Source organism: Puma concolor, chromosome D4, assembly GCF_028749965.1.
Source record: "Puma concolor isolate L17-30 chromosome D4, mPumCon1.1.hap2, whole genome shotgun sequence".
Lineage (NCBI taxonomy): Eukaryota > Metazoa > Chordata > Mammalia > Carnivora > Felidae > Puma > Puma concolor.
The window spans coordinates 57,668,938-57,681,313 of record NC_141679.1 but is presented as its reverse complement, the minus strand read 5'-3'; the positions used below and the strand labels follow the sequence as shown (position 1 = coordinate 57,681,313).

At 38.3% G+C, this 12,376-nt stretch overlaps 1 protein-coding gene across 14 annotated transcripts in view; it reads right to left on the bottom strand.

The window, feature by feature from the left end:
• The window catches only part of UNC13B (unc-13 homolog B), a 258,065-nt gene that overhangs the window by 161,945 nt on the left and 83,744 nt on the right, over window positions 1-12,376 (bottom strand). Inside the window, exon 2 of one of the 14 annotated variants that reach the window (XM_086683442.1) lies at window positions 10,245-10,356. The exons of the other annotated variants lie outside the window; for them this stretch is intronic. The gene's annotated coding sequence lies outside the window, so the exon portion shown is untranslated. The remainder of the gene's footprint in view (window positions 1-10,244; window positions 10,357-12,376) is intronic. 14 annotated transcript variants of the gene reach the window in all.

Sequence of the window (12,376 nt, the reverse complement as noted above, 5' to 3'; positions counted from 1 at the left end):
TCTCTCTCTCCATCTGTCTGTCTCTCTCTCTCTCTCTCTCTCTCGAGAGAGAGAGAGAGAGAGAGAGAGAGAGAGAGAAAGAAAGAAAGAAAGAAAGAAAGAAAGAAAGAAAGAAAGAAAGAAAGAGAAAAAAAAGACCTTTAAAGAACTCAATGATTTGCCTAGTCCTTCAAAATTATATTCCAGGGCCAACTGGGTGGCTCAGTTGGTTATGCATCTGATTTGGCTCAGGCATGATCTCATGGTTCAAGAGTTCCAGACCTGCACTGGGCTCTGCACTACCTCTCTCTCTCTGCCCATCCCCCACTCATGTTTTCTCTCTTGCTCTCTCAACATAAACAAAAAAAAATGATATTCTAGGGGTGCGTGGGTGGTTCAGTTGGTTGGGCGTCCAACTCTTGATTTTGGCTCAAGTCATGATCTCACAGTTTGTGGGTTCAAGCCCCGTATCAGGTTGTGCACTGCTTGGGAGCCTGCTTGGGATTCTCTCTCCCCCCCCACTCTGTCCCTCCCCCACTGATGCATGCACACATGCACACATTCTCTTTCTCTCTCTCTCAAAAAGAAAAGATATTCTATAAATTTCTCCCCTTTTAATTTTTTTTTTAAACATTTATTCATTTTTGAGAGACAGGCAGAGACAGAGCCAAACAGGGGAGAGGCAGAGAGAGAAGGATACACAGAATCCAAAGCAGGCTCTAGGCTCTGAGCTGTCAGCACAGAGCCCGCAACAGGGCTCAAACCCAGGAACCATGAGATCATGACCTGAGCCAAAGTTGAACGTGCAACCAACTGAGCCACCCAGGCACCCCTTAGTATTCTTTTTTTTCTTTTTTAAGTTCATGTGTTTATTTTGAGAGAAAGAGTAAGGGAGAGGTAGAGAGAAGGGGAGAGAGAATCCCAAGCAGGCTCCATGCTGTCAGCACAGATCCCAGTGCAGGGCTCGATTCCATGAACTCTGAGATCATGACCTGAGCTGAAATCAAGAGCTGGATGCTTAACTGACTGAGCGACCCAAGTGCCAAGTTTTTTAAAGCTAGAGCTTACAATCGTAATATATTAATTTTTGTGTCATATACAAGAAATTCTACTAATTGTTACTCATTTTTATTAATTAGAGGAAGGTATGACATTTCACTCCATAAAGCAAAAGGATTTTAAGCACAGAAATGCTCATCTTCTATAGCAGGCAATCCAGGTGTATACACATACACTCATTCTCTGTCCATATCTCTCTCTCACACACACACACAAGCATAACCACATACCTTCAAGGAGCCTTCTGAGAATTGAAGCAAGATTTAAATTATATCTAACATCATGTTAAGTATATTATACTATTTCATAATTCTGACCACTGGGAAAATCTGACTAGGTAGTATATTTACCGAATTAATTGGGAGTTTACTTGAATTCATAATTCATATAAGATAGAATAGATTACAAATCCAAGAGACAAATTTACTCCAGGGATACTACTGGAATGATCTTCACATTTCAAGGAGGCTAGAGATAAATCTACTTTATAATTTAAAAAGGCATGGGGGTGCCTGGCTGGCTCAGTGTTGCACGCAACTCTTGATATTGGGGTCATAAATTCAAACCTCACATTGGGTGTAGAGAGTACTTTAGAAATAAAATGGGGCAGGGAGGAGTTAAGATGACATAGTAGTAAGGGGACCTTGGGTTTGCCTCCTCCCTTGAACAGAGATGGATCAACATCAAACCATTTTGAACACCTAGGAAACCAATTTGAGGATTAACAGAACAATCTGCATCATTTGAAAGAAAGAATGTGGCAGGTACATAGTACAGAGAGGTACACTGGGGGAGAAAAGAGCTTAGGTGCTGCAGAAGTGAGGAAGCCATCTTCGTGGACAAGAGAGAGGGAAAGGGGGAGAAGCTGCTGTGCAGTGACATGATCATTTTCTGGGATAAGCCGGCCCTGGCCATAGCACAGTGAGACCCACCCCCAGATCACTGTGGATCCAAACCGCAGGGGTCTTGGAAGTGCAGGGTTTTGAAACACAGCAGCGCCTAAGATAAAGCTCTGGAAAAGCTGGTAGGTGGACAGCTGGGACACAGGGAAAATGCAGGGAGCTGATGGGAGCAGAGGACACACGGGGCACACAGCAGGAGGGGTGATTGATCACACACCTGTGAGGGTGTGAACTTCCCACTGTGAGGACTGGGGGGGGGGGGGGGGGAATGAACCATTTTCACCATTAGCCCACCAACACTGACTGACCCTAGTAAGATAAACAGCACCACCAAGTGGAGAATAAAACTGTTACACCAAGTTCCACTCCCCTGCACCCTCTAGGCACATGTCCACTAAGGCAAGTCCTCCTGAGAATCAGAGCAGCAGGCCCCTCCCTCAGAACACCAGCACAATCCCTTCCACAAGTTTAGTCTACTGACCATAGAGTGCTGCAAAGTTTCAGCTCTACAGGAAACTGGATCTAGCTTCATTTGGGTTCTTTGTTTGTTTGTACTTTTCAGTTGTTGTTTCTGTATTTGTTTTGTTGTTTTTCTCTTCTTTTACTTCTTGGATTCAAGACCAAAATTTATTTATTTTTTATATATATATATTTTTATAAACACACACATAGGTTCTAGCATTCTTTATTTCATTTTTAAAAATTTTTATCTCATTGTATTATCATTGTTTTTTTCTTCCTCCAAAATAATAAGACAAAGGAATTCACCTCAAAAGAAAGAACAGGAGAAATGATGGCCAGGGATTTAATCAATGTAGATGTAAGTAAGATGTCTGAACTCGAATTTAAAACACCGATTATAAGGATACTAGTTGGGCTTGAAAAAAACTTAGAAGACACCAGATAATCCCTTTCTGCAGAGATAAAAGAACTAGTATCTAGTCAGGCCAAAATTAAAAATGCTATAACCAGATGCAAACACAAATGAAGGCCATAAAAACAAGGACAGATGAGGCAGAGGAGCAAATTAGTGATATGGAAGATAAAATTATGAAAAATAATGAACCTGAAAAGAAGAGGGAAACAAAGGTCAGGGATAATGAAGGCAGACTTAGGGAACTCACTGATTTAATAAAACATAATAATATTCATAACATAGGAATCCCAGAAGAAAAAGAGAGAAAGGGTGAAGGCGGCTTATGTGAGCAAATTAGAACTGGAAACTTCCTTAATCTGAGGAAGGACACAAACATCAAAATCCAAGAAGCACAGAGATCTCCTGTTAAATTCAACAAAAGTCAACCACCACCAAGGCATATCATAGTCAAACTCACAAAATACACAGACAAGGAAAGAATCCTGAAAGCAGCAAGGGAAATAAAGTTTTTTAATCTACAATGGAAGACAGATCAGGTTTGTAGCACATCTGTCCACAGAAATTTAGCAGGCCAGAAAGGAGTGACAAGATATATTCAATGCGCTGAATGGGAAAAAAATATGCAGCCAAGAATACTCTATAGATCAAGACTGTCATTCCAATTGGAGAGATAAAGAGCTTCCCAAACAAAAACAAAAAAAGTTTGTGACCATTAAACCAACCCTATAAGAAATTTTAAGGGAGACTCTTTGAATGGGGAAAAAAAAGACAAAGCAACAAAAACTAGAAAGGACCAGAGAGCATGACCAAAATCACCAATTCTACAGTAACACAAGAGCATTAAATTCATATTTTTCATTAATCACTCTGAATATAAATGGACTAAATGCTCCAATCAAACAACATAGGGTATCAGAATGGATTTAAAAAAACAAGAGGCCCCTGTATGCTGCCTATGAAAGACTCATTTTAGACCTAAAGACACCTGCAGATTGAAAGTAAGGGGATGGAGAAGCATCTGTCATGCTAATGAAGGTCAAAAGAAAGTTGGAGTAGCCATACATTTAAAATTTTTTTTTATGTGGAGTAACCACACTTATATAAGACAAACTAGATTTTTTTTAATGTTTACTTAATGTTTTATTTATTTTTGAGACAGTGCACATGTGAGAGCTGGGGAAGAGCAGAGAGAAAGAGACAGACAGAGGTTCTGAAGCGTCTCTGCATTGAGAGCAGAGAACCCGATGCAGGGCTAGAACTCACTTATCATGAGATCATGACCTGAGCCAAAGTCTGACGCTTAACCAACTGAGCCACCAAGGTGCCCCCCTACAAACTAGATTTTAAAACAAAGACTGTAACAAGAGATAAAGAAGGGCATTATAACACAACTAAGGGGTCTATCAATCAACAAGATCTAACAATTGTAAACATCTATGTCACAACATGGAGCACCCAAATATATAAATCATATACTGACATAAAGAAACTCACTGAGGTGGAGGAGGGAGCCAAGATGGCAGAACAGCATGGAAGTTTTTGTGTGTCTCGTGTCCATGAAATACAGCAGACCAACACTAAAAAATCCTACACACCTAGAAAACTGATCTGAGAATTAACACAACAATCTGCACAACCAAAACCACAGAATTCAGCAGAGAGAGAAAAAATTCATTTTAATTTTCAATTTTTATTAAAATTTTTTTTTAATTTTTACTATATTTTTAACCTTTATGTAAATTTTTTCAAATTAAATTTTACTTCCATCATTTTATTTTAGTCTACTTCAATGTATTCACTTTTTCAAATTTTCAAAGGATTTCCTTTTTTTAATTTTTCATTTCTTTTCTTTTTTTTTTTTTTTTTTTTTTAACATTTATTTATTTTTGAGACAGAGAGAGACAGAGCATGAACAGGGGAGGGCAGAGAGAGAGGGAGACACAGAATCTGAAACAGGCTCCAGGCTCTGAGCTGTCAGCACAGAGCCCGACGCGGGGCTCGAACTCACGGACCGCGAGGTCATGACCTGAGCCGAAGTCGGACGCTTAACCGACCAAGCCACCCAGGCGCCCCATCATTTCTTTTCTTTTTCTTCAATACAGAAAGAGAAAAAATTCATTTTTATCTTCAATTTTTATTTAAAATATTTTTAATTTTTCTTACTATATTTTTTACTTTTGTGAAAGTTTTTCAAATTCGATTTTAATTCATCATTTTATTTTAGTCTACTACAGTGTATTCACTTTTTCAAACGCTTTTCCTGTTTTTTCTTTTTTGTTTCTATTCTTTTTCTTGAATACAGAAAGGAAAAATTTCATTTTTATTCAAAATATTTTTAATTTTCTTTCTACTATATTTTTTACTTTTGTGTAAATTTTTTCAAATACTATTTTACTTCCATCATTTCAATTTAGTCTACTTCAGTGTAATCATTTTTTCAAATTTTCAAACGATTTCCTTTTTTCTTTTTTTCCCCTTGTTTCTCTAATCTATCTAGCCACTTTCAACACGCAGACCAAAACACACCTATGATCTGACATCATTTATTCGATTTTGTGTATGTGTTTAATTTTTTAATTTTTTTGTTTTTTTTTAATTTTCGTTTTTTCTACCTCATTAATTCCTTTTCTCCCTTCAAAATGGCGAAACAAAGGAATTCACCACAAAAGAGCAGGAAAAAAAGACAGCTAGGGACTTAACCAACACATGTACAAGCAAGATGTCTGAACCAGAATTTAAAATCACGATAATAAGAATACTAGCTGGAGTCAAAAATAGATTAGAATCCCTTTCTGCAGAGATAAAAGAAGTAAAAACTAGTCAGGATGAAATAAAAAATGCTATAACTGAGCTGCAATCACGAATGGATGCTGTGGTGGCAAGGATGGATGAGGCAGAACAGAGAATCAGCTATACAGAGGACAAACTTATGGAGAATGATGAAGCAGAAAAAAAAAAGGGAGATTAAGGCAAAAGAGCATATTTAAGAATTATAGAAATCAGTGACTCATTAAAAAGGAACAACATCAGAATCATAGGAGTCCCAGAAGAGGAAGAGAGAGAAATAGGGGTAGAAGGGTTATGTGAGCAAATCATAGCAGAAAACTTTTCCAACCTGGGGAAAGACACAGACATCAAAATCCAGGAAGCACAGAGGACCCCCATTAGATTCAACAAAAACCGGCCATCAACAAGGCACATCACAGTCAAATTCACAAAATACTCAGGCATGGTGAAAATCATGAAAGCAGCAAGAGAAAAAAAGTTAAGTTCTCTTAACCTACAAGGGAAGACAGATCAGGTTTGCAGCAGACCTAGCCACAGAAACGTGCAAGGCCAGAAAGGAGTGGCAGGATATATTCAATGTGCTGAATTAGAAAAATATGCAGCCAAGAATTCTTTATCCCACAAGGCTGTCATTCAAAACAGAAGGACAGATGAAAAGTTTCCAAGATAAACAAAAATTAAAGGAGTTGGTGACCATGAAACCAGCCCTGCAAGAAATTTTAAGGGGCACTCTCTGAGAGGAGAAAAGATGAAAAAAAAAATTATTTACTGATTTATACAAATATATATACACACACACATATACATACATACACACACACAAACACATATATACACACACATACATACATAAATACCAAAAGCCACAAAGATTAGAAAGGACCAGAGAACACCACCAGAAACTCCAACTCCACAAGAAACATAATAGCAATAAATTCATATCTTTCAGTACTCACTCTAAACGTCAATGGACTCAATGTTCCAATCAAAAGACACAGGGTAACAGAATGCATAAGAAAACAAGATCCATCTATATGCTGTTTACAAGAGACCCATTTTAGAACTAAAGACACCTTCAGGTTGAAGGTAAGGGGATGAAGAACCATCTACCATGCTAATGGTCAACAAAAGAAAGCCGGAGTAGCCACACTTATATCAGACAATCTAAACTTTAAAATAAAGACTGTATCAAGATATGCAGAAGGGCATTATATCATAATCAAGGGGTCTATCCACCAAGAAGACCTAACAATTGTAAACATTTATGCACCAAATGTGGCAGCACCCAAATATAAATCAATTAATCACAAACATAAAGAAACTCATTGATACTAATACCATTATAGTAGACTTCAACACCCCACCCACAGCAACAGACAGATTATCTAATCAAAAAATCAACAAGAAAACAATGGTTTTGAATGACACACTGGACCAGATGGACTTAACAGACATATTCAGAGCATTTCATCCTAAAGCAGCAGAATATACATTCTTCTCCAGTGCACATGGAATGTTCTCCAGAATAGACCACATACTGCGACACACCAGCCCTCAGCAAGTAGAAAAGATCGAGATCATACCGTGCATATTTTCAGACCACAATGCTATGAAACTCGAAATCAACTACAAGAAAAAAATTTGGAAAGGTAACAAATACTTGGATACTGAAGAACATCCTACTAAAGAATGAATGGGCTAACCAAGAAGTTAAAGAAGAAATTAAGAAGTATATGGTAAAAGCAGGGAAGGGGACAAAACAAAAGAGACTCTTAAATATGGAGAACAAACTGAGGGTTACTGGAGGGGTTATGGGCTAAATGGGTAAGGGGCACTAAGGTATCTACTCCTGAAATCATTGCTGCACTATATGCTACCTAATTTCAATGTAAATTTTAAAAAATCTAAAAATAATAAATAAAAATAAAGATTAAAAAAATAAATAAATAAAATAGTAAGTATATGGAAGCCAATGAAAATGATAACACCACAATCCAAAACCTCTGGGACACAAGAAAGGCAGTCATAAGAGCAAAGTATATAGCAATCCAGGCCTTCCTAAAGTAGGAAGAAAGAGCTCAGATACACAACCTAACCTTACACCTTAAAGAGCTGGAAAAAGAACAGCAAATAAAAGCCAAAACCAGCAGAAGACAGTAAATAATATTAGAGCAGAAATTAATGCTACTGAAACCAAAAAAACAAAACTGATAAACCACTAGCCAAGTTGATCAAAAAGAAAAAGGAGGGGCGCCTGGGTGGCTCAGTCGGTTAAGCGGCTGACTTCGACTCAGGTCATGATCTCAGGGTCAGGTCCGTGAGTTCGAGCCCCGCCTCGGGCTCTGTGCTGACAGCTCAGAGCCCGGAGCCTGTTCCAGATTCTGTGTCGCCCTCTCTCTGACCCTCCCCGTTCATGCTCTGTCTCTCCCTGTCTCAAAAATAAATAAAACGTTAAAAAAATTTTTTTTAATAAAAAAAAAAAAAGGAAAGGACCCAAATAAAATCAAAAATGAAAGAGAACACAACGAACACAGCAGAAATAAAAACACTAATAAGAGAATATTATGAGCAATTATACACCAATAAAATGGGCAATCTGGAAGAAATGCAAAAATTCCTAGAAACATATACACTATCAAAACTGAAGCAGATTTGAACAGACCCATAACCAGTAAAGAAATCGAGTTAGTAATCAAAAATCTCCCAAAAACCAAGAGTCCAGGGCCAGATGGCTTTCCAAGGGAATCTACCAAACATTTAAGGAAGAGTTAACACCTGTTCTCATGAAGTTGTTCCAAAAATAGAAATGGAAGGAAAACTTCCAAACTCATTCTATGAAGCCAGCATTACCTTGATTCCAAAACCAGACAGAGACCCCACCAAAAAGAACTATAGACCAATTTCTCTCATGAACATGGATGCAAAAATCCTCAACAAGATATTAGTCAACTGGATCCAACAATACATTAAAAACATTATTCACCACAACCAAGTGGCATTTATACCTGGGATGCAGGGCTGGGTGAATATCCGCAAAACAATTAACGTGATTCATCACATCAATAAAAGAAAGGACAAGAACCAAATGATCCTCTCAATAGATGCAGAGAAAGCATTTGACAAAATATGGCATCCTTTCTTGATAAAAACCCTCAAGAAAGTAGGGATAGAAGGAGCATACCTCAAGATCATAAAAGCCATATATGAACGACCCAATGCTAATATCATCCTCAATGGGGAAAAACAGAGAGCTTCCCCCTAAGGTCAGGAACAAGACAGGGATGGCCACTCCCACCACTGTTATTCAACGTAGTATTGGAAGTCTTAGCGTCTGCAATCAGACAACACAAAGAAATAAAAGGCATCCAAATTGGCCAGGAGGAAGTCAAATGTTCACTCTTCCCAGATGACGTGATACTTTATATGGAAAACCCTAAAGATTCCACCAAAAAACTGCTAGAACTGATTCATGAATTCAGCAAAGTTGCAGGATATAAAATCAATGCACAGAAATTGGTTGCACTCCTATACACCAACAATGAAGCGACAGAAGGAGAAACCAAGGAATCGATCCCATTTACAGTTGCACCAAAACCCATAAAATACCTAGGAATAAATCTAACCAAAAAGGTGAAAAAAATCTATACACTGAAAACTATAGAAAGCTTATGAAAGAAATTGAAGAAGACACAAAAAAATGGAAAAAGATTCCAAGCTCCTGGACAGGAAGAAATAATATTGTTAAAATGTTGATACTACTCAAAGCAATCTACTTTCAATGCAATCCCTATCAAAATAACACCAGCATTCCTCACAGAGCTAGAACAAATAATCCTAAAATTTATATGGAACCAGAGAAGACCCTGAATAGCCAAAGCAATCTGGAAAAAAAAAAAAAGCAGGAGGTATCACAATCCCAGACTTCAAGCTGGTACAAAGCTGTAATCATCAAGACAGTATGGTACTGGCACGAGAACACTCATATCAATGGAACAGAATAGAGAACCCAGAAATAGACCCACAAACGCATGGCCAGCTAATCTTTGACAAAGCAGGAAAGAATATCCAATGGAATAAAGACAGTCTCTTCAGCAAGTGTGCTGGGAAAACTGGACAGAGACATGCAGAAGAATGAACCTGGACCACTTTCTTACACCATACACAAAAATAAACTCAAAATGGATGAAAGACCTCAACATAAGACAGGAAGTCATCAAAATCCTCGAGGAGAAAGCAGGCAAAAACCTCTTTGACCTCAGCTGCAGCAACTTCTTACTCAACACCTCTCCAGAGGCAAAGGAAACAAAAGCAAAAATGAACTATTGGGACCTCATCAAAATAAAAAGTTTTCTGCACAGCGAAGGAAACAATCAGCAAAACTAAAAGGCAACTGACAGAATGGGAAAAGATGTTTGCAAATGACATATCAGATGAAAGGTTAGTATCCAAAATCTATAAAGAACTTATCAAACTCAACACCCAAAAAACAAATAATCCAGTGAAGAAATGGGCAAAAGACATGAATAGACACTTCTCCAAAGAAGACATCCAGATGGCAGACCAACACATCAAAAAATGCTCAACATCAACCATCATCAGGCAAATACAATTCAAACCCACAACGAGATACCACCTCATACCTGTCAGAAGGGCTAACATTAACAATTCAGGCAACAACAGATGTTGGCGAGGATGTGGAGAAAGAAGATCTCTTTTGCATTGCTGGTGGGAATGCAAACTGGTGCAGCCACTCTGGAAAACAGTATGGAGGTTCCTCAAAAAACTAAAAATAGAACTACCCTACAACCCAGCCATTGCACTACTAGGCATTTATCCAAGGGATACAGGTGTGCTGTTTTAAAGGGACACAGGCACCCCAATGTTTATAGCAGCACTATCAACAGTAGCCATAGTATGAAAAGAGCCCAAATGCCCATGGATGGATGAATGGATAAAGAAGATGTGGTGTATATATATACATACACACACACATACAGTGGAGTATTACTCAGCAATCAAATCAAAAAGGATGAAATCTTGCCATTTGCAACTACATGGATGGAAGTGGAGGGTATTATGCTAAGCGAAATTATTCAGAGAAAGCCAAATATCATATGTCTTCACTCATATGAGGACTTTAAGACACAGAACAGATCAACATAAGGGAAGGAAAGCAAAAATAATATAAAAACAGGGAAGGGGACAAAACATAAGAGACTCTTAAATATGGAGAACAAACAGAGGGTTACTGGAGGGGTTGTGGGGGGGGGGGGGGATGGGCTAAATGGGTAAGAGGCACTAAGGAATTTACTCCTGAAATCATTGTTGCACTATATGCTCACTAATTTGGATATAAATTTTAAAAAATAAAATTAAAAAAAAAAAGGCCATATACAAAAGCCCCATAGCTAATATCATCATTAATGGGGAAAAACTGAGAGCCTTTCCCCTATGGTGAGGAACAAGACAAGGATGCCCACTCTCACCATTACTATTTAACATAGTACTAGAAGCCTAAGCCGCAGTAATCAGACAACAAAAAGAAATAAAGAGCATCCAAATCAGCAAGGAAGAAATCAAACTTTCACTATTTGCTGACAACATGATAGTTTATGTAGAAAACTTCAAAGACACCACCAAAAAAAAAGGCTAGAACTAATACATGAGTTCAGCAAATTGCAGGATATAAAATCAACTTGGAGAAATCTGCTGCATTTCTGTACACTAATAACAAAGCAGCAGAGAAAGAAATTAAGCAATCGATCCCATATACAAGTGCAGCAAAAACAGTAAGATACCCAGGAATAAATTTAACTAAAGAGGTAAAAGATCTGTACTCTGAAAACTATAGAAGACTTATTAAAGATATTGAAGAAGATACAAAGAATTGGGAAACATTCCATGCTCATGGATTAGAAAAACAAACATTGTTGGGGCGCCTGGGTGGCGCAGTCGGTTAAGCGTCCGACTTCAGCCAGGTCACGATCTCGCGGTCTGTGAGTTCGAGCCCCGCGTCGGGCTCTGGGCTGATGGCTCAGAGCCTGGAGCCTGTTTCCGATTCTGTGTCTCCCTCTCTCTCTGCCCCTCCCCTGTTCATGCTCTGTCTCTCTCTGTCCCAAAAATAAATAAACGTTGAAAAAAAAAAAAAAAAAATTTAAAAAAAAAAAAAAGAAAAACAAACATTGTTAAAATATCTATACTACCCAAAGCAATCTACATATTTAATGCAATCCTCATCAAAATACCAACAGCAGGGACGCCTAGGTGGCTCAGTGGGTTCAGTGTCTGTCTTCAGTTCAGGTCATGATCTCACAGTTTGTGAGTTCGAGACCCACATTGGGTTCTCTGCTGTTAGCACAGAGCCAGCTTCAGATCCTATCCCCTCGCTCTCTGCCCCTCCCCCACTCACTCCCATTCTCTCTCTCTCAAATAAATAAACATTAAAAAAATACCACCATCATTCTTCACAGAGCTAGATCACATAATCCTAAAATTTGTATGGAACCACAAAAGATCCCAGATAGCCAAAGCAATCCTGAAAAAAAGAAACACAAAACTGAAGGCATAATGATTCCAGATTTCAAGCCATATTACAAAGCTGTTGTCGTCAAGACAGGATGGTAGTGGCACAAAAACAGACACATCAATCAATGGAACAGAACAGAAAACCCACAAATGGACCCAGAACTATATGGTCTACTCATCTTTGGCAAAGCAGGAAAGAATATCTAATGGAAAAAAGACAGTCTCTACAACAAGTGGTGCTGGAAAA